Raw genomic sequence first — 23,752 nt, 5'->3', positions numbered from 1 at the left:
GAGCTTAAGCAATCCACCCAGCTTGGCTTCCCAAAGTGCTAGGATTACAGCATGAGCCACCACACCCAGCCCTAAAGATTTTAAAAAGGTAAAAACTGTAGCCCTTGGCGGGGGGAATAAATATTTGTTATTAAAAATATAGTCTATATGAGTGGGACCTATGGCTTAAGGAGTAGGGCACTGGCCCTGGCCAAAAACTGGAAAAAAATATATATATATTTATAATATATATATATTTAAAATTTATATATAAATATTATATATAATAATAATATATTATATTATATTATAATAAATTATTATAATATATAATATTTATATATAAATTTTTATATATTTATAAAATATATATATATGGTCTATATCTTTCTTCATTATAACTTAGATGTAATTGAGAATCAAATTAGAGTTTGTGGTCTCTCTCTTCTAATATCTTGTATGTACCATATAACTATATGTAACTGGGGCTTCTGAAACCCAGATCCCACTAAGAATTCCCATGAGTAGAGACATTTCCAGAAGTGGCCAGAGTAAGGCTTTCTGTTCTTTTACTGTGAGTCTCAAGTTAGACTACTTCATTTTGAAATAGAGATGAAAATTTGAGCAAGCAATACCTTCCAGGTACAGTAAGTCCTCACTTAACATCATTGACAGGTTCTTGGAAACCGGGCCTTTGAACAAAACGATAAAACCAGTTACACCACAGACTAATTGATATAAGTAATAGTTAAGTTCCTACGGCATATTTCTGTTCACAAAAACATTGCCAAACTTCTCAATAAAGATCCCAAACTCTTCTAATATGAAACACTGAAATAAATGTGAGCTATTCATACATTTAAGAAAGATTACATAAATAACAAAAGTAAGATAATTACTTTTCCCACTAATCCAGTTCAGTCTCGCCAGTGGCCTGTGGCCTGTCCCAGCAGCGTCACAGCAGGTGCCTGCCCTGGACAGGGTGCTGTTCCACTGCCGGGCATGCTCGCTCACACCCACACTCACTCTGGGACACGTGTACACACCAGGGAACCACAGGGGCACATCTCTGGAACGTGGGAAGAAACTGAGCACCAGAGAAACACACACAATCTCCACACAGTGGCCCCGGCCTAGGATCAACTCTTTCCCTCATCCATGTTTTAGGAAAATGATGTTGAACAAAATGACTCTATTTGAGGATGTGCTGTAGGAGTATAAAAGGAAGGCCGGTGTGTGATCCGAAGTGCATGTTTCTGATGAAGAAATCAGGAAGAGCTTCTCTGGCACCCACCTGCCTGCTCTCCATGTTCACTGTCCTTACACCCACCAAGCGCAGACACTGACCTCTGATCTTTGCATCTTTCTCCCTTGCTACTCGACTCCTCCAATCTGTTCTCCCTGCTGCCCTCAACTGACTTCTAATAGACTATACTCTGTAGTCTATTAGACTGACTGACTATACTAGACTGACTATACTCTCTCCTGATTATAATCCTTCCAAACTACAGCTCAGGTCCCTAACATGGCCTCCAGGTCCCACCGACTGGACCTTCCTCCTGCTTGCCTGGCGTCTCCTCCCCACGTGAGGGGAGGCCCATCGTGGGCAGCACTGGGGCCCTTCCCAGGGGGGCCTGCACCTGTGCTGCTCCCTGCGTCCGCTCCTCTGTCAGCGCCTGACCTGGCACATCACTGTTAGAAGAAGGGCTCTGCTCAATAATAATTTCTCTGTTCATGTGCTGACTTGATATCAGAGCTGTGAGGGAATGAAACACAGAGCAGAAAAGATCAGTCCAGTCACTCATCCTGGACATATTAAAGAGGTCAGGCAGGTCAAAGTTAATTGGAGCAGTGGAAATCCTCAAGAGCCAGGTGTCAACAGGTCAGCCCTAGATAGAAGAAAAAAATCTGTCAAAGAAAAGAAAACTATCTGAAAACAAACAAATGCCTAATTCAAATGAACGTATGAGTATTTATTGTTTGCAAAGGAACACGGTGTGAAATGCTGTGTGCATTAGTCATCTACATAAAACTCGGTGGCTTAAACAGAAACCAGGGGAGCTCTGGCTGAGGCCTCCCAGGAAGCTGCAGTCGGACACTGGCCCGGGCTATGGGTTGGAAAGCTCGACTGGCTAGAGGAAGCACTTTCAAGACAGTGCCAGCACATGGCTGGGAGCAGGAGGCCTCAGCTCCTCACCACACAGGCCACTCCACAGAGCAGTTTGAATGCCCTCATGACAGGACATGGGGCTTCCCCCAGAGGGAAGGATCTGAGAGAAAACAAGGAGAGAAGCACAGCGCTGGGTGTGCCCAGCCTGCAGGATACACCGTCACTTCTGCCTTGTTCTGTTTGTTAGAAGCACGTCTCTAGGTGCAGCCCACATCAAAGGACCCAGGGATGAGGCTCCACTTGCTGAAGGGAAGAGTGTCAAAGATTCCTAGGTATGTATTTTACAACCAGCACAGTGTACATCTGGTTCTGTAAGGAGTGATAATATAGTGAATATTAGAACAAGCATGTCTGTAAACATAACACAAACAGAAATGTGGCAAATGTAGGGAGGCAAAACTACTATCTGTAAATTTCATGAAGTAAATCATAATTGGCCAAGAGTCAAACCTACCAGTTATTCCAAAATACCTACCCAAAACATTAGGTTTAAAATGCTCTAGATAGTTAAATTTAGAGTTTCATTCTGGTTCTGTTATTTTTCCCCTGATTTGTAGGATTATGTTTCAGAAATGTTATGGTATCATTTAGAAGTCTTTTACTGATGATATGTCTCCAAGTTTATTATGAATTATATTTACTATTATGTGAAAAATATTTTATATTTTATATTTGAAATGTAAATGTTAGTGTGCATCAAACACGATAGCCTCCAAAATGAAAGAAGCAAAAATTGGTGAAGCTGGAAAGGGAAGTAGATCGGGCCACCATCGCAGCTGGGAGCTGCAGCACCCTCTCTGCAACTGAAAGAACTAGACAGAAAACGAGCAAGCAGAGAAATCTGAGCAGCACAGAGTAACAGGGAAGAACTGGCAGACGTAGAATGCTGACCCAATCTCAGCAGAATGCAAGTGTTTCTTCCTCAAGCACTCATGGGAGATTTACCAAGAAAGAGTATATTTCAGATCATAAAACACACCTCAAAAAATTTAAAATAACTGTGATCACGTGAATGTGTTCCCTGCCACAAAGAAATCAAACTAGAAAACAATAATGAGCACAACAGGAGGGCCTCTAAACGTGTGGAAGGAAAACAACACTTCTAAGCTCCTTTCTCTTCCTTGGGGGTAAAAAATGCTTCTAAATAATCAATGAGTCAAAGAGGAAGTCTTCAAAGAAAATTAAGTCATACACAACTAATTGAAAATAAAACATATATGGAAAACATTCAAAATATGTGGGACATAGCTCTAGCAGTGGAAGATGGGGAAATTTGTAGTACTAAATGCTTACATTAAAAATGAGGAGGTTGGGTGGCACCTGTGGCTCGAGGAGTAGGGTGCCGGCCCCATATACCAGAGGTGGCAGGTTCAAATCCAGCCCCGGGAAAAAAAAAAAAAAAAAAGGAGGAGGTCTGAAATCAGTAACCTAACTTCCTACCTTGATAAATTAGAAAAAGAAAAGCAAAATCAGCCCGAGGCAAGCAAAAGGTAGAGGATAATAAGAGTAAAAAGTAATAAAATTGATAATAGAAAAACAAAAGAGAATAGCAAATAAACAAAAGGGTAGTTCTTAGGGCAAAGACATCAGTAAAATTGACAAACCTACAGAGCAATAAAATTGATAAATCTCTCTCAAGACTGACACAAATAAAAAGAGGAAGCACAGGGTGGTGCCTGTGGCTCAAAGGAGTAGGGCACAGGCCTCATATATCGGAGGTGGCGGGTTCAAACCCAGCCCCGGCCAAAAAAAAAAAAAAAAAGAGGAAGCACAAAAAACTAATATCAAGAATAAAATAAGCATTATGTCCAAGATCCCACAGTCATTATTAAAATAATAACATAGTATGAAAAATTTTATACTCAAATTTGATAACTCAGAAGAAATGGGCAAATACCTCAAAAACCACATACACCCAATGCTGAACCAAGATGAAACAGACAGTGTGAATAGCCTATGGCCATTTTAAAAACTGAATGCCTTATAAAAGTCTCCCAAAAGATAAATTTCCAGGGCTAGATGGTTTCACTAGAGAATTCTACCAAACATTTAAAAGAAAATTTATGCTGATCAGAATTCCTGCAAGATATTTGTAGATATAGATAAGCTTATTCTGAAGTTTATATGGAAAGGTGAAGAAATTAGATTAGCTAAAACAATTCTGAAAAAAAATAAAATGGGAGAAATTAGTCTATGAGATTTCAAGACTTAACATACAGCTACAGGAATCCACTGTGGGGTATTATTGGCAAAATGATGCATACAAAGATCAGTAGACCCCAGAAATAAGCCCACAAAGGTATGTCCAGCTGATTTTTGATGAGATGCAAAGGTAAGTCAATGATAGAAGGATAGCCTTCTGAACAGTGCTCTAGCAACTGGGCATTCATAGGCAAAAAAAAAAAAAGGCCAGGTGTGGTGGCTCACGCCTGTAATCCTAGCATTCTGGGAGGCAGGTGGATTGCGTGAGCTTAGGATGTGGAGAGCAGCCTGAGCAAAGTGAGACCCAGGCTTTGTGACAGCTGCCTGTAGTTCCCAGCTACTTCGGAAGCTGAGACCAGAGGATTTGAGGTTGCCAAGAGTTTGAGGTTGCTGTGACTTATGATGCCATGACACTCAACCCCAACCCCTGAATGAGACTCTGTCACACAGGGAAAAAAAAAAATAATAAAGGAAGAAAGCAAAGAGGAAGGAGGGAAGGAAGGAAAACCTGGCTGAAAACTTCACAACTTATACAAAAATTAATTCAAGAATGACACTTAATGTAAAATCATGAAATCTTTTAGGAAAAAAATGAGAAAGTCTTTGGGCTCTAGTGCTAGATAAAAATTTCTTAGACTTGACACCAAAAGGAAAGTGTACAAAATGAAATATTTATAAATTGAACATCACTGAAATTCAAAACTCTGCTGCCAAAGACCCTATCTATGTTAAGAGAATGAAAAAACAAGCTACAGAATGGAAGAAAATATTTGCAAACCATATATCTCACAAATAACTATCCTATATAAAGAGTTCCTAAACTCAACAGTGAAAAAATAACAGTCCAGATAAAAAACAGGCAAAAGACAGACATTTCAGCGTGGTGCCTGTGGCTCAGTGGGTAAGGTGCTGATCCCATATACCAAGGGTGGCGGGTTCAAACCCAGCCCTGGCCAAACTGCAACAAAAAAATAGCTGGGCATTGTGGCGGGCGCCTATAGTCCCAGCTACTCAGGAGGCTGAGGCAAGAGAAATCGTCTTAGTCCAAGGATTTGGAGGTTGCTGTGAGCTGTGACGCCACAGCACTCTACCGAGGGTTAATAAGTTAGACTCTGTCTCAAAAAAAAATGACAGACATTTCATTGAAGGGGATATTCACATGGCTTATAAACTATGAAAAACTGTCCAAGATCATTAGCTTTCAGAGAAATGCAAATTAAAACCACAGTGGGGGGTCACTGCATACCTGTCAATGACCTATCTACTTGGTGACAATACCAAATGCTGAAGAGGATGTGGAAAAAACAGGTCACTAATACCTGGCCAGTGGGAAGTGGCCTATTATAGCCACTCTGGAAAACAGTTCTGCAGTTTCTTAAAAAACTAAACATGCAATTACCATACTGAGCAATTGCACTTTTGGGCATTTAGCCCAGCAAAACGAAAACTGAGGTTCACACAAAAACCTGTCTGCAAACATTCACAGCAGCTTTATTTACAATATGCCAAAACTGGAATCAGCTCTGATGTTCTTCAACAAACAAACGGTTAAACAGATCCTGGTCTAGTCACCTCATGGAATATTATTTAATAATAAAAAACAAACTAGTAACGTCTGCAACAACCTGGATAACTCCCCTGGAAATTATGTTAAGTAAAATAAACAAATCCCAGAAGTTTCATACTGCTGTTGATGTTTGATTCCATTGCTGTAACATTTCAAAATGATAAAACTTCAGAAGTAGAGACTAGATCAGCTGTTGCCAGTGGTTAGGGACCTGTGTGGCAGGGAGGGGATGAGAGGGACAGAGGGAAGAGCTGGAAGGAAGCACGTACTTTCAGCATCTTGACTGCAACAGTAGATACATGAACTTACACAGGTGATAAAATTGTGTAGAGGTGAATACGCACATTCAAGTTAAGCTGGAGAGAGTTAAGTAAATTCAGTGGATTTTACCAAAGTCAACAAATATCCTTGTTATACTCCTATAAAATCTTACCACTGAGGGATACTGGACAAAGCATGCCTGGGATGTCTCTGTATTAAGGCTTAAAACTGCATGTGAAACCATAATTATCAATTATCTCAGTAAAAATATAGTTAAAAATGTATACAAAGATTAAACAAAGACAGGTCCCCACTTTCAGGTGGCTTTATTTTTTTTCCATAGATACCACACTTAGCACAATAGCTATGACATAAAAATTGAATAAGAGGAATTGATGTCCTGTGGTTACTTATCAACACATCAAAAGTAAAACAAATAAAGAATACTTTTAAATTCAAAGCTCTATAAAATGCAATTTAACAAAGTTACCAAATGAGCTTATTTTCAAGATCCTAAAGGCAACTTCCTTATATCAAAACCTAAACCTTCTGAATAAACATCCTTTGTTGCGGATGACTCGCACCAAGCTGGTCTGTGTCACATGGAAATGGAACGATGGGGTGGGTTTTCTCAAGAGGGAAACCAGGTAAGGAGCTGGGGTGTGTGTGTACATTTTTAGTGGATGGCTGCTGTGCCTCACCACACCACCACCAGATTTCCACAAATCCTGCCTCAGAAAACTGCACTTTCACTCGATCTATAAGAAATGCAAAAATGGCTCAGTGCCTGTGGCTCAAGCAGCTAGGGCGCTAGCCACATACACCTGAGCTTGTGGGTTCGAATCCAGCCCGGCCCACCAAACAATGACGGCTGAAACCAAAAAACAGCTGGGCGTTGTGGTGGGCGCCTGTAGTCCCGGCTACTTGGGAGGCAGAGGCAGGAGAATCGGTTGAGCCCGGGAGTTGGAGGTTGCTGTGAGCTCTGTCTCAAAAAAAAAAGAAAGAAACAGAAAGAAATGCAAAAAGGACAAAGCCACTCTGTCACTACATTATTTTCAAATGAAATTACTTGGAAAATGTATCTTTTATCAAAAAGGCGCCGACCCATGTATAAATGCAATATTTCATAAACCATATAGAAAACAAATAGCAAACAAATACAGAAGTACCAACAAAACATGAGACACAAGAGATCTGGTTGCTCACTAGTAACTTCAGGATGGCATCTGTAGTGGGGTTATGGTCCCCACTGAGATACATCCTAACCCCTAGATCAGTGCTTTTCAACCTTTTTTATCTAATGGCTCACTTCAACCTATAGTTAAGCTTCCATGGCACACTTAAATTATGTTAAAAAAAAAAATAGTGTGGCGCCTGTGGCTCAGTGAGTAGGGCGCCAACCCAATATACCAAGGGTGGCGGATTCAAACCCAGCCCCGGCTGAACTGCAACCAAAAAATAGCTGGGCGTTGTGGCGGGCGCCTGTAGTCCCAGCTGCTCAGGAGGCTGAGGCAGGAGAATCACTGAAGCCCAAGAGCTAGAGGTTGCTGTGAGTCCTGTGACATCATGGCACTCTACTGAAGGCAGTAAAGTGAGACTCTGTCTCTACAAAAAATAAATAAATAAATAAATAAAATAGAAAGGACAGTGTTAAAAAAAAAAAAAAAAAGAATATAGGGTGGCGCCTGTGGCTCAACGGAGTAGAGCACCGGTCCGATATGTCGGAGGTGGTGGGTTCAAACCCAGCCCGGGCCAAAAACTGCAAAAAAAAAAAAAAAAAAAAAAAAAAGAATATATTTAATGTGCTTTGAGATTCTTTTGAAAATAGTTTAATTAATGATCTTTAAAAATTTTTGAGGCAGGGTGGCGCCTGTGGCTCAGTCAGTAAGGCGCCAGCCCCATATACCAATGGTGGCAGGTTCAAACCCGGCCCCGGCTGAACTGCAACCAAAAAAATAGCCGGGCATTGTGGCGGGTGCCTGTAGTCCCAGCTACTTGGGAGGCTGAGGCAAGAGAATCGCTTAAGCCCAGGAGTTGGAGGTTGCTGTGAGCTGTGTGAGGCCACGGCACTCTACCGAGGGCCATAAAGTGAGATTCTACAAAAAAAAAAAAGTTTTGAGGCAGACCTAAGATCCTAAGACCTAAGATCCTCTCATGGCACACCAGGTGCGGGGGCACACTGGTTGAAAATCTGCCCCAGAACCTGTGCGGTGTCCTTACTGGAAAAAGAGTCTCTGTGGATGTAAGTTAGGGGTTCGGGTTTGCTGGCTCAGCCGTATGTCCAGCAGTATGTTCCCTTAGAAGACGGAGGCAGAGGAAGATGTTTCAATGAGGCAGAGGAAGAGGACAGGGTGACATGAAGACAGAGGTAAACACTGGAGAGATGAGGCCGCATGTCAAAGAATGCCGGGGTGGACACCAGAGACTGGAAGAGATGGCTCTGCACCTGCAGCTCAGCAGCTCAGGTGCGAACACTAAACTCTCACAATGAAAAAAATCCCAAGTACGTTTTTTGAGGGAACTTAATCAAATGACTCCAAAGTATAACTGCTATAAAAATCTAGTGAGATCCCAACACAAAGAAAAGATAAATGTTTGAGGTGAGGGATATCCCAGCCACCCTGATTTGATCAATATACCTTACATGTGTGTATCAAAATATCACTTTTATCCCCAGAATATATACAACTATTTTATAGCAATAATTTTTTTAAAATCTAGTGAGAAAGATTATAACCGAATGGGTGTGATGATCACAAGATCTAAATAAATACTGAAACATGATGTAAAGGTAAAAATATTAAAACATAAGGGAGAACACAGCAAAAAGAATCAGAATAAGTAACAGAGAAATAAACCACATAAGAGAATGGGAAAGCCAGCAACGGGAAAGAGAATTCCAAATCAATAAACTTCATAAGGACAATGGACTAGCAATTGGGGATGGGGGGTAGTGGGCAGGGAAACAATAGATCCTATATCACACCATCTATGAAAATACATTACAAATTAACTGAAGAGTTAAATGTTTAAAATTAAAGAACAAATAAACCAGGTGACAGAAGAGAAAACTGATCAGATTTGGAGGTGGGGGGTGGGGAAGGAGGAGAGAAAGACTTAAATGCAACAGAACAAGCCAAAAAAGACAAAGATGGATAAATCGTACCTTATCAAATTAATAGATGCCACAAAAATCAAAAGACAAATAAACAAGAGAAAATAAAACAGAAACAGGATTGATATCTGCGGTATCTAGTAAGTTTACTTAGAGTGAGAAGGACAAGCACTAAAATCTCACAGCGGAAAAAAGTAAAAGATACTTAAAGAGCAAATAAAGAGACCTTACAATTCAAATAAAAAGTTAACCCAGTTTTAAAATGGGCAAAGAATTCGATTAAAAATTTCTCTAAAGGGGCGGCGCCTGTGGCTCAGTGAGTGAGGCGCCGGCCCCACATGCCGAGGGTGGCAGGTTCAAACCCAGCCCCGGCCAAACTGCAACAAAAAAAAAAAAAAAAAAAAAAATTAGCTGGATGTTTTGGCGGGCGCCTGTAGTCCCAGCTGCTTGGGAGGCTGAGGCAAGAGAATCGCGTAAGCCCAAAAGTTAGAGGTTGCTGTGAGCCGTGTGACGCCACGGCACTCTACCCAAGGGCGGTACAGTGAGACTCTGTCTCTACAAAAAAAAAAAAAAATTTCTCTAAAGAAGATACACAAATGGCCATTAAACCCATGAGAAGATGCTCATTAGGAAAATGCAAATCGAAACCTTGAGATGGCCCTTTCACACCCACAAGGACGACTGTGATCAGAAAGACTGACAAAACCAAGCACTTCCAGGGATGCAGAGAAGCTGGAACCCTCATACATTGCTGGTGGGAACGTGAAATGGCTTGGCTGCTTTGGAGAACAGTTTGGCAGTTATACAAAATTTCAAATTAGATATTAGGAATACCTCTTGTAGGTATTTACCAGGAGAAACGAAAATATATATCCATACAGAAACTTGTATGCAAACGTGAATTCACAGCAGCATTATTTCATAAGAGCCAAAAAGTAGAAACAACACAAATGTCCACCAATTGATAGATAAATAAAATACAGCATATTCATACAACAGACTACTGTTTAGCCATAAAAAGGAGAGAAACCAGGTGTGGAGGTGTCCCTACTTGGGACACGGAGAAGAAAAGATCACGTGAGCCCAGGTGTTGAAGTCTAGCCTGAGCAATAGCAAGAGCCCATCTCTAAAACCCCCACAAATTTAAAAAAGGGAGGACTGGCTCTGTGTAGTGGCTCACACCTGTAATCCTAGCATTCTGTGAGGCTGAGGTGGGTGGACTGCTTGAGTTCAAGACCAGCCCGAGCAAGAGGGAGACTCCTGCGTTTACTAAAATTAGAAAAAATAGCCAGGTATTCTGGTAGGTCCCTGTAGACCCAGCTACTCAGGAGATTGAAGTAAGAGGATCACTTGAGCCCAGGAATTGGAGGTTGCTGTGAGCTATGATGCCACAGCACTCTACCAAGGATGACAGAGTGAGACTCTTTCTCAAAAATAAAAAAATAAAAACAAAAAAACTTAAAAGGGAGGAATGAAATACTGATACATAGTACAACATGGATGAATCTTGCAAACATTATGCTAAAACACTAAAGGACATACATTGCACTCTTGTATTTAAATGTTCAGAATGGGCAAATCCACAGAGACAAAGCAGATTGGTGGATGTCAGAGATCTGAGGTGGGGGAATAGGGAGAGAATGTTAATGGATATGAGGGTCTTTGGGGGGTGATGGAGATGTTCTGAAATTATAAAGTTATATTATTACCTTATGGCAGAAATAAACTTCAGATGGATTAAAGATTTTAAAAGGGCTGGGCATGGTGGCTCACTCCTGAAATCCCAGCACTTTGGAAAGCTAAGGCCAGAAGTTTGAGACTAGCCTGGGCAACATAGTGAGATCCTGTCTCTAAAAAAAAAAAAAAAAAAAAACAGGGTGGCACCTGTGGCTAAAGGAGTAGGGCGCTGGTCCCATATGCCGGAGGTGGCAGGTTCAAATCCAGCCCCGGCCAAAAACCACAAAAAAAAAAAAAAAAAACTTTAAAAACAAACAAAAGAAAATGGAACCAGGCTCACTGGTGGGTGCGTGTAGTCCTAGCTACTTGGGAGGCTGAGACAGTCAGATCACTTGAGCCCAGAACTCTGAGGCTGGTGATGTCACTGCACTCCAGCCTGGGCAACAGAGTGAGACTCTATCTCTAGAAGAAAAGAAAAAAGAGATTTAAAAATAAAAAATAAAACCATGGAAGTACAGCTGGCCCTCTATATCCGTGGATTCAGGATGGCTGCATCTATACTGGAAATATGCCCTTGTTCCCCGAACAATTCAGTGTAACAAGCACTCACATGCCATTTACATTGTAGTAGGTACTGTAAGTAACCTAGAGATGACTCAAGGGGATGTATGGGGGTCATATGCAAATATGACACAATGTTACATAAGGAACTGGACCATCTGTGCATTGTGACAACTGCGGAGGAGTCACTCAGGATTGGGGGTGAGCCGTAAGAGGTAAATGGGGGGGTTCGGTTTCCACCACCTTCTCAGTCTGTCCTCCTCGTTACCAGAAGTTTTCCACAAATTCTGAGCTGAAACTGAAAACAGCTTCGCCCTGAGATTTTTTTCTTGCCCTTCCGAGAATTCTCTTCATTAACACTGTTAGTACACGCTACAGAAGGCACGGTTGAGAATATTCATTTGTAATTCCTGAATCGCCTCCCTGATTTTCAGACTTTTCCTCCAATTAAGACTTCCACCCACACTCAGGAAGTGTGAACCTGATGGCTCTGAGGACCCACTTCAAAGCCACTTCCAGAAACAGGGGCTGGAGATGGGAACTTCCACATGGGCAGCCAACCGCTCTGCTTTCTTACCTGGGCACCCTCCATTCTGGGCCCAGGAAGGCCCATCCTATTGCCTGGAGTTTCTGGCAGACTGCTTGGGATCAGAGCACATAGATTCTGCCAGCCCAGCCCTGACCACACCCCAGACTCTGCTGCCCTTCGGACAGCCCCCTGCTTTACTGTTTTCACATTATTGTGCCTTTTCTTCCTGCCCTCCACTTCCCCGGTTCCAGATGGCAGGATGTAATTACAGGACACATCCGCTGTCCATTCCCTATACAAGTCATCAAGAGATACTCTTGGATTTGCACAGCTGTACTTGAAAACCTCAAAGATGCTTCATGCTTGCCCTAGGATAACACGAATTTTCCCACTAGAGTTAGAAGTTATGTTTATCAAGACATAAAAGTTTTGGAGGCTTTTGGAGCCTTAGACGCCTTCCAGAGAAAAAGAAGAAAGAAAAGAAAAGGAAGGAGGGAGGGAGGAAGGAAGGAAGAAATGGGGGTCTCTTGCTCAGGTTGGTCTCAAACTCCCACCTTGGCCTCCCAGAGTGATGGGATTACAGGAGTGAGCCACAGCACCTGGCCTAAACTATTTTTTTTTAACTTGGATTTTAATTATGTACATAAATAGCAAATGAGAATGAAGAATTCTTAGGCTTATACATTATCTCTAGATGACAGGATTTCAGATTAGTTTGCTTGTAGGACGGTATCACCCGTCCAGTTTGCTTGTAGGATGGTACTAAATCACAACAGGGCAGAAGATGCCACATGTTTTAGAGAAGCCTTTCAAACATTTTTTTTAAACCAGCTTTATCGAGCTAAATTCATATACCAGAAGATCCTCCCTTTTAAAGTATACATTCAGTGGTGTTTCGTGTATTTACAGAGTCAGGCGGTCACCACCACTGCCTCGTAAAGAGCTTCCAACCACTCAGTCAGCAGTCATTACTCTCCCCGCCCCCCAACCACTAGTGTATTCTCTGGTTTGTGAATTTGCCCACTCTGAACACTTCACACGGATGGACTACTGCTCTGGATGGCCTTCCTTGACTGGCTTCTTTCATTTAGCAAGATGTTTTCAAGGTTCATCCACGCTACAGCATGTATCAGCACTCCATTCCTTTTTGTGGCTGAACAGTATACCACAATTTGCTTGTCATTTTTTTAGTTGATTAACACTTGGATTATAGTTCACAGCAACCTCAAACTCCTGGGCTCAAGCAATCCCGCCTCAGCCTTCCAAGCAGCTGGGACTACAGGTGCCTGCCATAACATCCAGCTAGTTTTTCTATTTTTAGTAGAAATGGGGGTGTCAGGAGGCACCAGTGGCTCAGTGGGTAGGTCGCTGGCCCCATATACTGAGGGTGGCTGGTTTGAACCCAGCCCCAGCCAAACTGCAACAACAACCAAAAAATAGCTGGGCGTTGTGGTGGGTGCCTGTAGTCCCAGCTAGTCAGGGGGCTGAGGCAAGATAATCGCCTAAGCCCAGGCGTTGGAGGTTGCTATGAGCTGTGATGCCATGATACTCTACTGAGAGCGATAAAGTGAGAAAAAGAAGAAAGAAAAGAAAAGAAAAGGAAGGAGGGAGGGAGGAAGGAAGGAAGAAATGGGGGTCTCTTGCTCAGGTTGGTCTCAAACTCCCACCTTGGCCTCCCAGAGTGATGGGATTACAGGAGTGAGCCACAGCACCTGGCCTAAACTATTTTTTTTTTAACTTGGATTTTAATTATGTACATAAATAGCAAATGAGAATGAAGAATTCTTAGGCTTATACATTATCTCTAGATGACAGGATTTCAGATTAGTTTGCTTGTAGGACGGTATCACCCAAGATAACAGAGGCCTGGTATAGTTTTTCCTGGTGAAGAATGCCAGTTTAATACATTCAATACTGACTTCTCTGCCATTTGTCTGTAGAAATAATTGATTTACTGTGTGAAGTTTCCAATATTTACCTATACCTGATTAAAATGGGCACAGCGTGGAGTTTTCTACTCATTTCCAGGCGAATTCTTCACATTTCCTAGCTTTTGAAAGTTCTTCTTCCACAAATCTTCTACGACTCTGTATCCTCGCAAACCCCATCATATAATTTCTCCCCACCGACCTGGACAAATGCGAAGGCTTGTTGTGGACAGTAGATAGAGGTAGCTAATCCCATGAAACCAGGTGGATACACCAGCTTCGTTACTTTTGAACCTCTGGCCAAAAGAAGTCCACCAAGGCCAGAGAAACCAAGAACACTAAGTCTTGGGAAAAACCCAGGAGGGGCATGTTGGAGATATTCATAGCTGTCTAACCCCAATTGAACAAACTTTGCATCTTGGGCTTAGTTTGGGAGTATGTTTCCCAACTCCAACTTGTATATGGCTAGCAGTGATTTCCCAGCTGTGAGACGCTTTCTTCGAGTTGAGTCCTTGGCTTCTCCACATATTTGGATTGACCCTCAGGAACATAGTAGAGTGAAAGCTCATTAATCTTCATTGAATTTGTGGGGGGTGAGTCCTTTTTTGGTGCTGCAAAGACTTGAAGGTGAGCAGGCTCAGGCTGGCCGGCCCGACGGACCTCTGAAGTACCTTAAACATGTCTCTGGTAGTGGTGGCTCCGGCAGGGTCAGTATTTTTAAATTAAGGTATACACATAGATTTTCTTAAACATAAAGCTATTGCATACTTAACAGATTACATGTTGCACAAATGTAACGTTTATATGCACTGGGAAACCAAGAACTTATGTGACTCACTTTCTTGCGACATTTGCTTTATCATGGCTTTGAACTAAACTGGCAGCATCTCTGAGGTGTGCCTGCAGTGCTGTGAGCATTTGCGCACGCTCCTCTGTGAGGACAAATGCTTGCAGGCCTATGGGTGCCCTCCGAGAGATGGACTTGCTGCATCATACAAGAACTGTTTTAACACAGAACTGCAAACTGCTTTCCACAGCAGCTGCACTATTTCCCATTGGCAGCAGCACGCGCGAGGGTTCCAATCTCTCCACATTCTTGCCAACACTTGTGGTTATTCATCTTTTTGATAACAGCCATCCTAGCAGGTGTGCCGTGGCAGCTCATTGTGGTTCTGACTGGCACTTCCCCGACACTGACTGATGCCAGACATTTCTGTATATGCTCATTTCTCATTTCTATGTTGTCTTTGGAGGTGTATTTATTCAAATCCTTTGCCATTTTCCAGTTGGCTTGTTCTTTTATTATTGATTTCTAAGAGTTCTTTATAAATTCTGGATATTAGACACTTATTAGATACTTGATTTGCAAATGTTCTTTCCCACTTTATTGATGGTATCCTGTGAAGCACAAACATTTTTAGCAGTGATGAAGTCCAATGTATTTATTTCTTCTTTGTCACTTCTGCTTAATCCATGGTCATGAAGATTCACTCCTGTGTTTTCACCTATGAGTCTTAATAGTTTTAGCTCTTACATTTGGGTCTATAGCCCATTTTGAGTTACTTTTTGCACATGGTATAAGGCAGGGGTCCAAATTCTTCTTCTTCTTTTTTTTTTTCTTTTGGAAACAGAGTCTCACTCTGTGCCCTGGGCAGAGTGCCATGGCATCCTGCTCACAGCAACCTCAAACTCTTGGGCTCAAGCGATCTTCTTGCTTAAGACTCCCGAGCAGCTGGGACTATAGGCACCTGCCATCACACCCGACTAGTTTTTCTATTTTAGTAGAGACAGGATCTCGCTCTTGTTCAGGGTGATCTTAAACTACTGAGCCCAAATGATCCACCCGCCTCGGCCTCCCAGAGTGCTAGGATTACAGGCGTGGACACCACCTGGCTGGCAAGGTTCCCCCTTTATTCCCTCCTGTGTGGACATACAGTTTTGTAGAGGATTGAGCATTACACTTAACAGTAACATGTAGAGAATTATAAATCATACGTACTATAACAGTTGCCAATCTCAGAACTCATCTGAGAATTGCTGAGAACAAGACGTTCTCCTGGCAAGCCTGGCGATCCCTTATCACCTGGAGCCTCCCATCTTGCGGCTCCTACTGTCACTCCGTGTCTCCCATAGGATCATTCCTGTGGCTGCGACACAGTTTTCCAGCATCATCAGCTGAACGCCCATTGATCTGATTGTGCACCTCTAGTTAAGAACCACTGGATTCTAGTCTAACATCTTCATTTTACAGAAAAGAAAATTTAGGCCTGGAGAGCTTACGTTAAAATTACTCTGTGTTTGGAATGAAGGAAAATTCAGAGAAGGAGAAAACTCAGCTCCTATTCTTCAGCATGTGTCAGTCTAGTGGGGAGACAAACATTAAACGTGGGTGTTCAGAACCTATCACAGAAATTTATACAAAGGAAGGTGGGAGCAGAATGAAGGGACTAATTAAGAAACTGCCTGGTGATTTAAGCTAAGATTCATCAGGGAGGGTCATGCTAAGCAAAATAAATAAATAAATAATAATAAAAATCTCATTTAGAGAAGCATGGAGACTGGAATGTTGCAGGACACAGCAGGGAAGTGGGGCCATCAGGAGACAGGGATGAAGCTGAGCACAGCTACACTGGGAGGCCCTTGCAGGCCAGCTGAACACCAGGCTGAGCTTGCCCTTCTCAAGTCGGCAGGGGTTTTTATAGCAGGGAGATGGTGCCACCAGATCTGTGCTTTAGAACTATGATTGCTGGCGATATGAATGATGGGTCACAGAGGGAGCATGGGGGATGTGGGGGAAGTGCTCAGGAGGTTCTTACAACAGTTCATGTTGAGCCTAGAAGAGTCCTCGGACCACAAGCAGTTGTCAGATGCAGTTTTCAGAACAGTGCTTTTAAAACCTCATGAAATTAAATACCTCATTGGGGAGGAGGCAGAGACAAGGTCTTTCTGGCATGTCACAACCCCAGCACTCCTTCCTTCAGCTGGCCCAGGCAGAGGCACCCATTATATTACCAGCCTGGCCCTGGTGGAGAGGGAGAAAAGAACACATACTCCCAGGAAGATTTTTTGAAGTGGGCTGACTGACACTGACTGCTCTTTGGTGGTAGAGAATAGAGGACCAAACTAATCTCTGGATTCAGCGTGCCTAACCACACCCATCCCCAGAAGGATGATAAAGCTTTTGCTGAGTTTGCTACTCTGAACACTCCTAGTTATGGCCTCTCAAGGCCATGGTAAAAATACATCAGTTTTAAAAATGTCTTATGAACTGTATTTTCTTTCCTGCTGAAGCTTTGGAAAACACATCTACCAGTTCTCTGGGATGGCAAAGATTCCTTCAAACCACAGGCTTCAATTTTCCCAAAGCTGTTTGAGGATTCTGGTGCTAGCTGATGATATGGTAGTATTTTTGTCTTAAATGGACATCTCCCAAATGATTTTGTATCCCTCAACATTAAAAAGACACACCCTAGTTCCAATATGGTAACTTGTTTTCTTTTGAATTCACCCAAGTCTTTACTCAAAGGGTAAGGTCCCTGCAGGGAGGGGCAGTGCACCTCATTTAGATTAGTGACCCAGGAGCTTGAGGAGGTTGCTGGCCCATGGGAGGTGGTTGCCCCTGAGAACTGCCTGGGTCTCCACTGTCAGCAGCTCTAGATACTCACAGGCTTCTGGGCCAGGTTCAATTCCAAAGGGCTCTCATCCAGAGGGGAGTAAAGGCAGCAGAGGAAAGAACCCGGAAGCTGATCTCTGAGGGTTTCAAGAGCTTTTTGTGGGGCTGGTATTGTGTTTTCTAGTTCCTGCCTGTCTTATCACTATTCTCACATTTTTTATCAGGTTAGCCTTACAGGTACTTTCTCTCCTCCAAATCCTTTAAAGCTGGCGTGCTTTTTTTCTTGGCTTTACTGGGTACTACGTGGTGAACATTCATATGCTATTTACTATTTCTTTTCTTTTTTCTTTTTATTTACAAACACCTATATTCTGTTTGCAAAACTCTTTTATAAAATTAAAACAAAAGTTATATTTAAAAAGGCAAACAATAACTGAATTCAGAAGGCTTAAAATAATCTTTTTCTCCTTCTCTAGGAGTAACAAACAGGACCCCTCCAACTCGCCATCTGAAGGTTCAAGAAACCATGAAAGTTCATGTGAGCCAAAGTCTTCACCATTTGCTTGAGTTGGAAATCTACGAATGAACTTTAACAGGATAAGGCAATCTCTAACAAGACCAGGAAACTATTCAAGGACAAAAATAGGTTGTTTTTCTTAGTTTTAGCTACACAATCATCACCAATGCCTCTCACAGCATGAGAAATACTCTTTGAGCTGTTACTGACAGTAGTAAATGCCACAGAGATATCAGCAAAGAGCATGGATTTAAAAACCTAAGAGCAGGAGGAATTAAGCTGTTTTTTTTTTTTTAATGTTATTATCAATTCTGCATTGTTTATTCTACCCTATCTTATCGAAAATTTTACCTTGCCAGGTCGGCTGCAACCTCAAAATAATAGTCTTCTTCAAATCAAGAGCTGCTTCTTTTAACTTTGGATTGACTTGTACATGGAGGAATGTTGCTGTATTTGTTAAACCGTGGGGGAGTTTAGAACACGAGCATGTTTAGAAGGGTGACCTCTGTTCTTGGGCACAGGAAGGCCCATCCTTTGCTTTTAGTTTTATAAATTATTTTGACAAATACACGTCATATAAGTGAATTGAGTTTGTGCAATGAATAAAACATTTGAAATCCTCTTTCATACATCCAGAGCGGCACTACTATCCTGAGAAGCTTTGGCAGCAAAGGGGGGTTAGCAGAGATGTTTATGCACCAAGAAACCTCTATGTGCGAGGTCTGAGGGGACCTGAAGGACCCCAAACAACATGGGCCTGCTAGAAGCTGGGGACTCACAGAAAGGCGAGTGTGAGAGAGCGAGGGGCAGGTTGGAGAGACAAACAGAACAGCTAAGAAGACAGAAGCAGAAGGCACAAGAGAAACGTGCACCCATTTTTTTCTCAAAGCAATTCAAGTCAACAGACTAGGAACTGGGGACATAGACTATTGCAGGTTTTTTTTTTTTTTTTTTGGGCCGGTGCTGGGTTTGAACCCGCCACCTCTAGCATATGGGACTGGCACCCTACTCCATTGAGCCACAGGCGCTACCCAAGGGGACATAGACTATTAAAAAACTTTCCACCCTTGATTGTCAGGAGACAGAAGTAAATCTGCAATTAACAATCTCAAAGGCATACTTTCATCATGAGCACTTGGACGAGAGGAAACAGAGCTGACACAACCTTGATGTAAATACAGCTTTAAGCATTTTTTTTCTTTTTCTTTCAGTGATTTGACACCTTTTTCTTTTCAAAAATAGCAGTGTATTAATTCTCTGTTAAAACTTCTCTTTGAAATTTGTGTTTATGTCTGACATGACTTTATCCCATGTCACCTGGTCCTGCCCACCACGTTCCTGTTCCTTCTGGCAACACCCACCCAAATTTCAACACATTTTCCCTGGCAAATTTAGCATTCGCTTAAGTCACTAACTATATTTAGAGCTTGCCTTCATCCTTCCAGAACATAAAGGTTCACTGCAAGAAAAGATATGTTTTGTCTATGAAGAGAAAACGTCCTTTTTTTTAATCAACAGGCTTAAATACATCATTTCTGTATTTGAACACAGTTTGGGGATATGCGGGGCAGGATGAAAACTCGGCCCTGACTGGGAAACAAGGAGGCAGCATTCCTCATCTTATGAAGTGAGTTCCCCACACAGCATGTCGTGTGGAATTTGTGTGGGATCTTATTTATTGAATCACAAAAGCTGTCCTTAGCATATATTTATGCAGGAAAAAACAGGCTGCTTTTGTGTAAGTCAAATGTCACACCAGAAAATAATATCACTTAATGTTTGGAAAGCATTCCAATGTTTTTGATACATTGAAAATTTGCCTTTTTTTTTTTTTTTTCATTTCTTGAGACAGTCTCATTTTGTCCTCCTTGGTAGAGTGCCATGGCATCATAGCTCATAGCAACCTCAAACTCTTGGGCTTAAGTGATCCTCTTGCCTCAGCCTCCTGAGTAGCTGGGACTTGAAGTACTCGCCCCAACACTGGCTAGTTTTGGAGAATAGGGTCTTGCTCTTGTTCACGCTGGCCTTAAACTTGTAAACTCAAGCAATCCACCCACCTCTGCCTCCCAGAGTGCTGAGATTACACAGGCATGAGACACCGCACCAGGCCTAAAATTTGCCTTTGATAACAACAAATTAAATGAAGGGGCAAGATGTATTTCATGAAAATAGAGGCCTTTTTGTTGGAGAGTAAGCTGTCTGGAACCTGTGGGGGGAGGGCCACAGGCTCTTTCCAGGGACTGGCCTGACCTGCGACAGCCAGGAAGTCAGCAGGTGGCTCCAGGTACACAAGGACGCAGAGGAGCTACCATCCAGTGCCCTGAGAACACTCAGTCTGAATCTCACGGAGTCCTCCTTGGTTTTGGCTTCCGTCGCACAGGAAGGCCTGTCCTCCTGAGCTCTCCGTGTTCTACAGAACCCACTGAACTGGAATCACAACATCTATGTCAGATGAATACGATAAATGATGCACTATATAAAATGTAAAAGGTGGAAAAGCAATTTCTGACCAACGCTGGAACATTTTTGGACACAGGAGTTGAATGAGACCCAGACCCGACGTGCTATTTGTTTGCTGCCAGGATTAGAACTTAATGGTTTAACTACAGAGCAAATGTTAATTTATGAGCAAGAAATAAATCAACTGGAAAAAAAAGAATAATTTATGGTTTTGCTAAGGTCATAGCCATCACAAAAGGCAACCCGCAAAGCTGTAAACCTGTCCATTCAAATGGACAGGCCCCCTCCCCCCATGCAGCCGGCCTCTGTGCCAACTCTCACCTCAGGCGGCTCCAACGCCGCCCAGGCCGAGGCCCATGTCAGGGAAAAGTGTTTCTTTCCCTTGATTCTGCGTGGGAGTTTTTCACATAGTTCTCCACTCTCTTTACATTGGCTCCTTGTGTGTGTATTCCTTTGAAGATTGTCTCAGTGGGTGAAAAATTTGTTTTAAAAACATTTTTAAAGTAGAATCAGCAAAGGATTAGAGCAGTATCTCCTAATTCCCTTTTTGTAATTGTCCGGGCATTAAAAATAACTGGTCAGTTAGGAGGATGCTAATTCCTGAGCAAACACTTAAGATAAAATGCAGCAATAGATCTAAGGAGGCTTCTTTCCCTTTTCTGGCATTGTGACGTCATATAAAATCCAACCTAGGCTCTAATACTGGTCCATGAATGTCTGTGTGTTACTGGGAGTCCTGCAGGCCCAGGCAAAGCTCACTGTGATATAAACGAATCAGCAACTTGTGACCCTCCTCTCAATCCCCAAGGCAAGCACATAACAACACGCTATAAACATTCATGAAAAGGAAGAAAGGGAAGGAAGAAATAAGAGAATGAAATAGCCGATGAGGACTGGCATTGGTATCACTGGGTTCCCAGTAGTTCTTGAGAAAATGAACACCCCAACCAAAATAGCACCAGTTTAAGTTTTTTTCAAATTTCCTTTAAAGACATGATCTGGGGACATAAAAGATTTTGCTGCTGCTACCAATGTCTGAAAAACTTTGAAAAGAAAGTTTTGGATTTTTTTTTTAAACACAGGCAACATCTGAAGAGTGAGGAGTAGAAACTAGTCCTCCCAGATAACAAAGTTTTAATTCTGAAGCTTCAAAAAATATTAGGGCAGTTTGGAACTGGAGAAGAAATCAGAAGACAGATCAATGGATCACAATAAAGCATTAAAAATATGTAAGAGAATTTAGTTTGTTATAAAGGTAAAGGCATGTTACTATAAAGGCAGCATTTCAAGAAAAGAGATTATGGGTGGCACCTGTAGCTCAAAGGAGTAGGGCACCGGCCCCATATACCGGAGGTGGCCGGTTCAAACCCAGCCCTGGCCAAAAACTTCAAGAAAAGAAAAAAAAAAAAAAAAAAGAGAGAGAGATTACTTGATGAATGTGTTTAGTGCAACTATGTAGCCACCTAGAAAAAATAAATAAAGCCAGATTCCTATCTCATTTTTTATGCCAAAATTAATTTCAGATGGATCAAATTTCCTAAATGTTAAAATGAAGCTATAAGAGAAAGCCTGGGTGAAGAATGAACATGAGAATCATTTCAAAGAGGATGGTCCCTTTCCATGCAGGAAACAACACTCAAACAACCAACAGAAAGATAACTGCAACACAGATGCAAAGGGCTGGCTTTTGGAAATTAAGGGATTTGTAGAGGTACTGTCTATTTACCTATCACATTGGCAAAAGTCTGCGGAGGGCCTGGGAAAACGCACATTGAGGTGCTGCTGGAGGGAGTATGTATTCGATGTAACATTTCTGGGAGATCTGGCAAAATTTATCAAAATTTAGAAAACACGTTATCTCAACAATCCCTGAGCCACAAAGAAGTTACCCCACACTCCCGTGATCTGAGGTTCCCCCCTACAGTCAGTGTTCCAGAAGAAACAGTGTTATCTCGGCTCATCACCAACACTGGACTCCAGGTCAAGCCGCACGTCCCACAGGCCACTGGGGATCTCTTCAAAGCCAGATCAAACAGGCAAAGCCCCCGCCTTATATCCCAGGCCACTCCCCAACAGTGTTGTGCTGTTTCTGTAAGAGTCAGCCGCCTTGAAGGCAGGACCATGCCCTTTCATCTTTCTAATATAAACTTACGCTGCCAGGAGCAGGTGCTCAAAATGACTTCTGCTGAAAGAATGAACAAATGAATGAATGAATGAATGAATGTGTAAAGGAGCTGGACCTGCTAACTGGAAGTGCTAGTGGCTAGATTAGAGACAGGAAGGAAACAGGAGAAAGAGATCAAAGGCTTTAGAATAAAAGCCTTTGATTAATTTAAGGTTAATCTGAGACGTAAAAACTACTTACACATTAAGTATGCAAAATTATCTCACAATACACAGGGCAACAATGAATCTCAGGAATTGAGCAGGTTGGGTTAGATTTGAAGAAACCAAAAACTCCTAAACTTGGAAACAAGCTTGTTAAATAACAATGTTCCTGTAAACAGGCAGGCTATATTTATTGTACCCCTGGGCAATTCTCTGGAATGAACACAGAAAAATGCTTCTGTTGATTAGTCTTTTAGCTTGCGGCTGAGTGCTGACCTAAAAGGGAAAGGCTTGCCCTGCAGATTTTATATAACGTGCCCTTATCAATTCCTGTTAGGAGAACTGTCCCTGCAGGGACGTTAGGAAGTCAGTAAAACATCCTGTGCTCCCAGGAGCCTGCTGCAAAACAGGAGCGGATCTCTCACACTTGCCTGGAGAGAAGCATCACAGATGAAGGGCAATGCACAGAGAAGGGTGGAGGAGGACAAGGCTCCTCAATGAAGCCGACACAGTTACTGACTAATACGCCCAGACAGAGAGGAGACCCAAGCCATGCCCGTGTGAGGACCGGCCCAAGGTCAGGAGGGAACTCGTGCACAGCCCCAAAGGGCACTGGGCTTCCCTCCTCCAGCCGCCTCCTCACCTGCTGGTTTAAGGAGCAGAGCAGAGCCATTTCCCAGAGGGAAACTCTGAAAACTGCTGTGTGTTTACAGGCACAAAGGAGAGGGAAGGTCCTCCTCTAACAGACACTGAACTGCATTTAAAGTTGGTAACAGAAGCTTCTGTCAGCAACTCAAGGCTCACTTTTAACCGATTTTTGGGTTATTTCCCATACAGTTCTAAAA

The 23,752-nt window shown here is 42.4% G+C and overlaps 1 protein-coding gene and 1 pseudogene across 5 annotated transcripts in view; both read right to left on the bottom strand.

Annotated features, from left to right (window-relative positions):
- TJP1 (tight junction protein 1) overlaps positions 1 to 23,752 on the bottom strand; it is a 274,852-nt gene that overhangs the window by 126,977 nt on the left and 124,123 nt on the right. The window lies entirely within an intron of this gene.
- LOC128579792 (MICOS complex subunit MIC26-like) lies at positions 14,076 to 14,669 on the bottom strand (annotated as a pseudogene).

Source organism: Nycticebus coucang, chromosome 2 (genome assembly GCF_027406575.1).
Source record: "Nycticebus coucang isolate mNycCou1 chromosome 2, mNycCou1.pri, whole genome shotgun sequence".
NCBI lineage: Eukaryota > Metazoa > Chordata > Mammalia > Primates > Lorisidae > Nycticebus > Nycticebus coucang.
The sequence above is the reverse complement of the archived record's forward strand: the minus strand, read 5'-3'. Positions and strand labels throughout refer to the sequence as shown.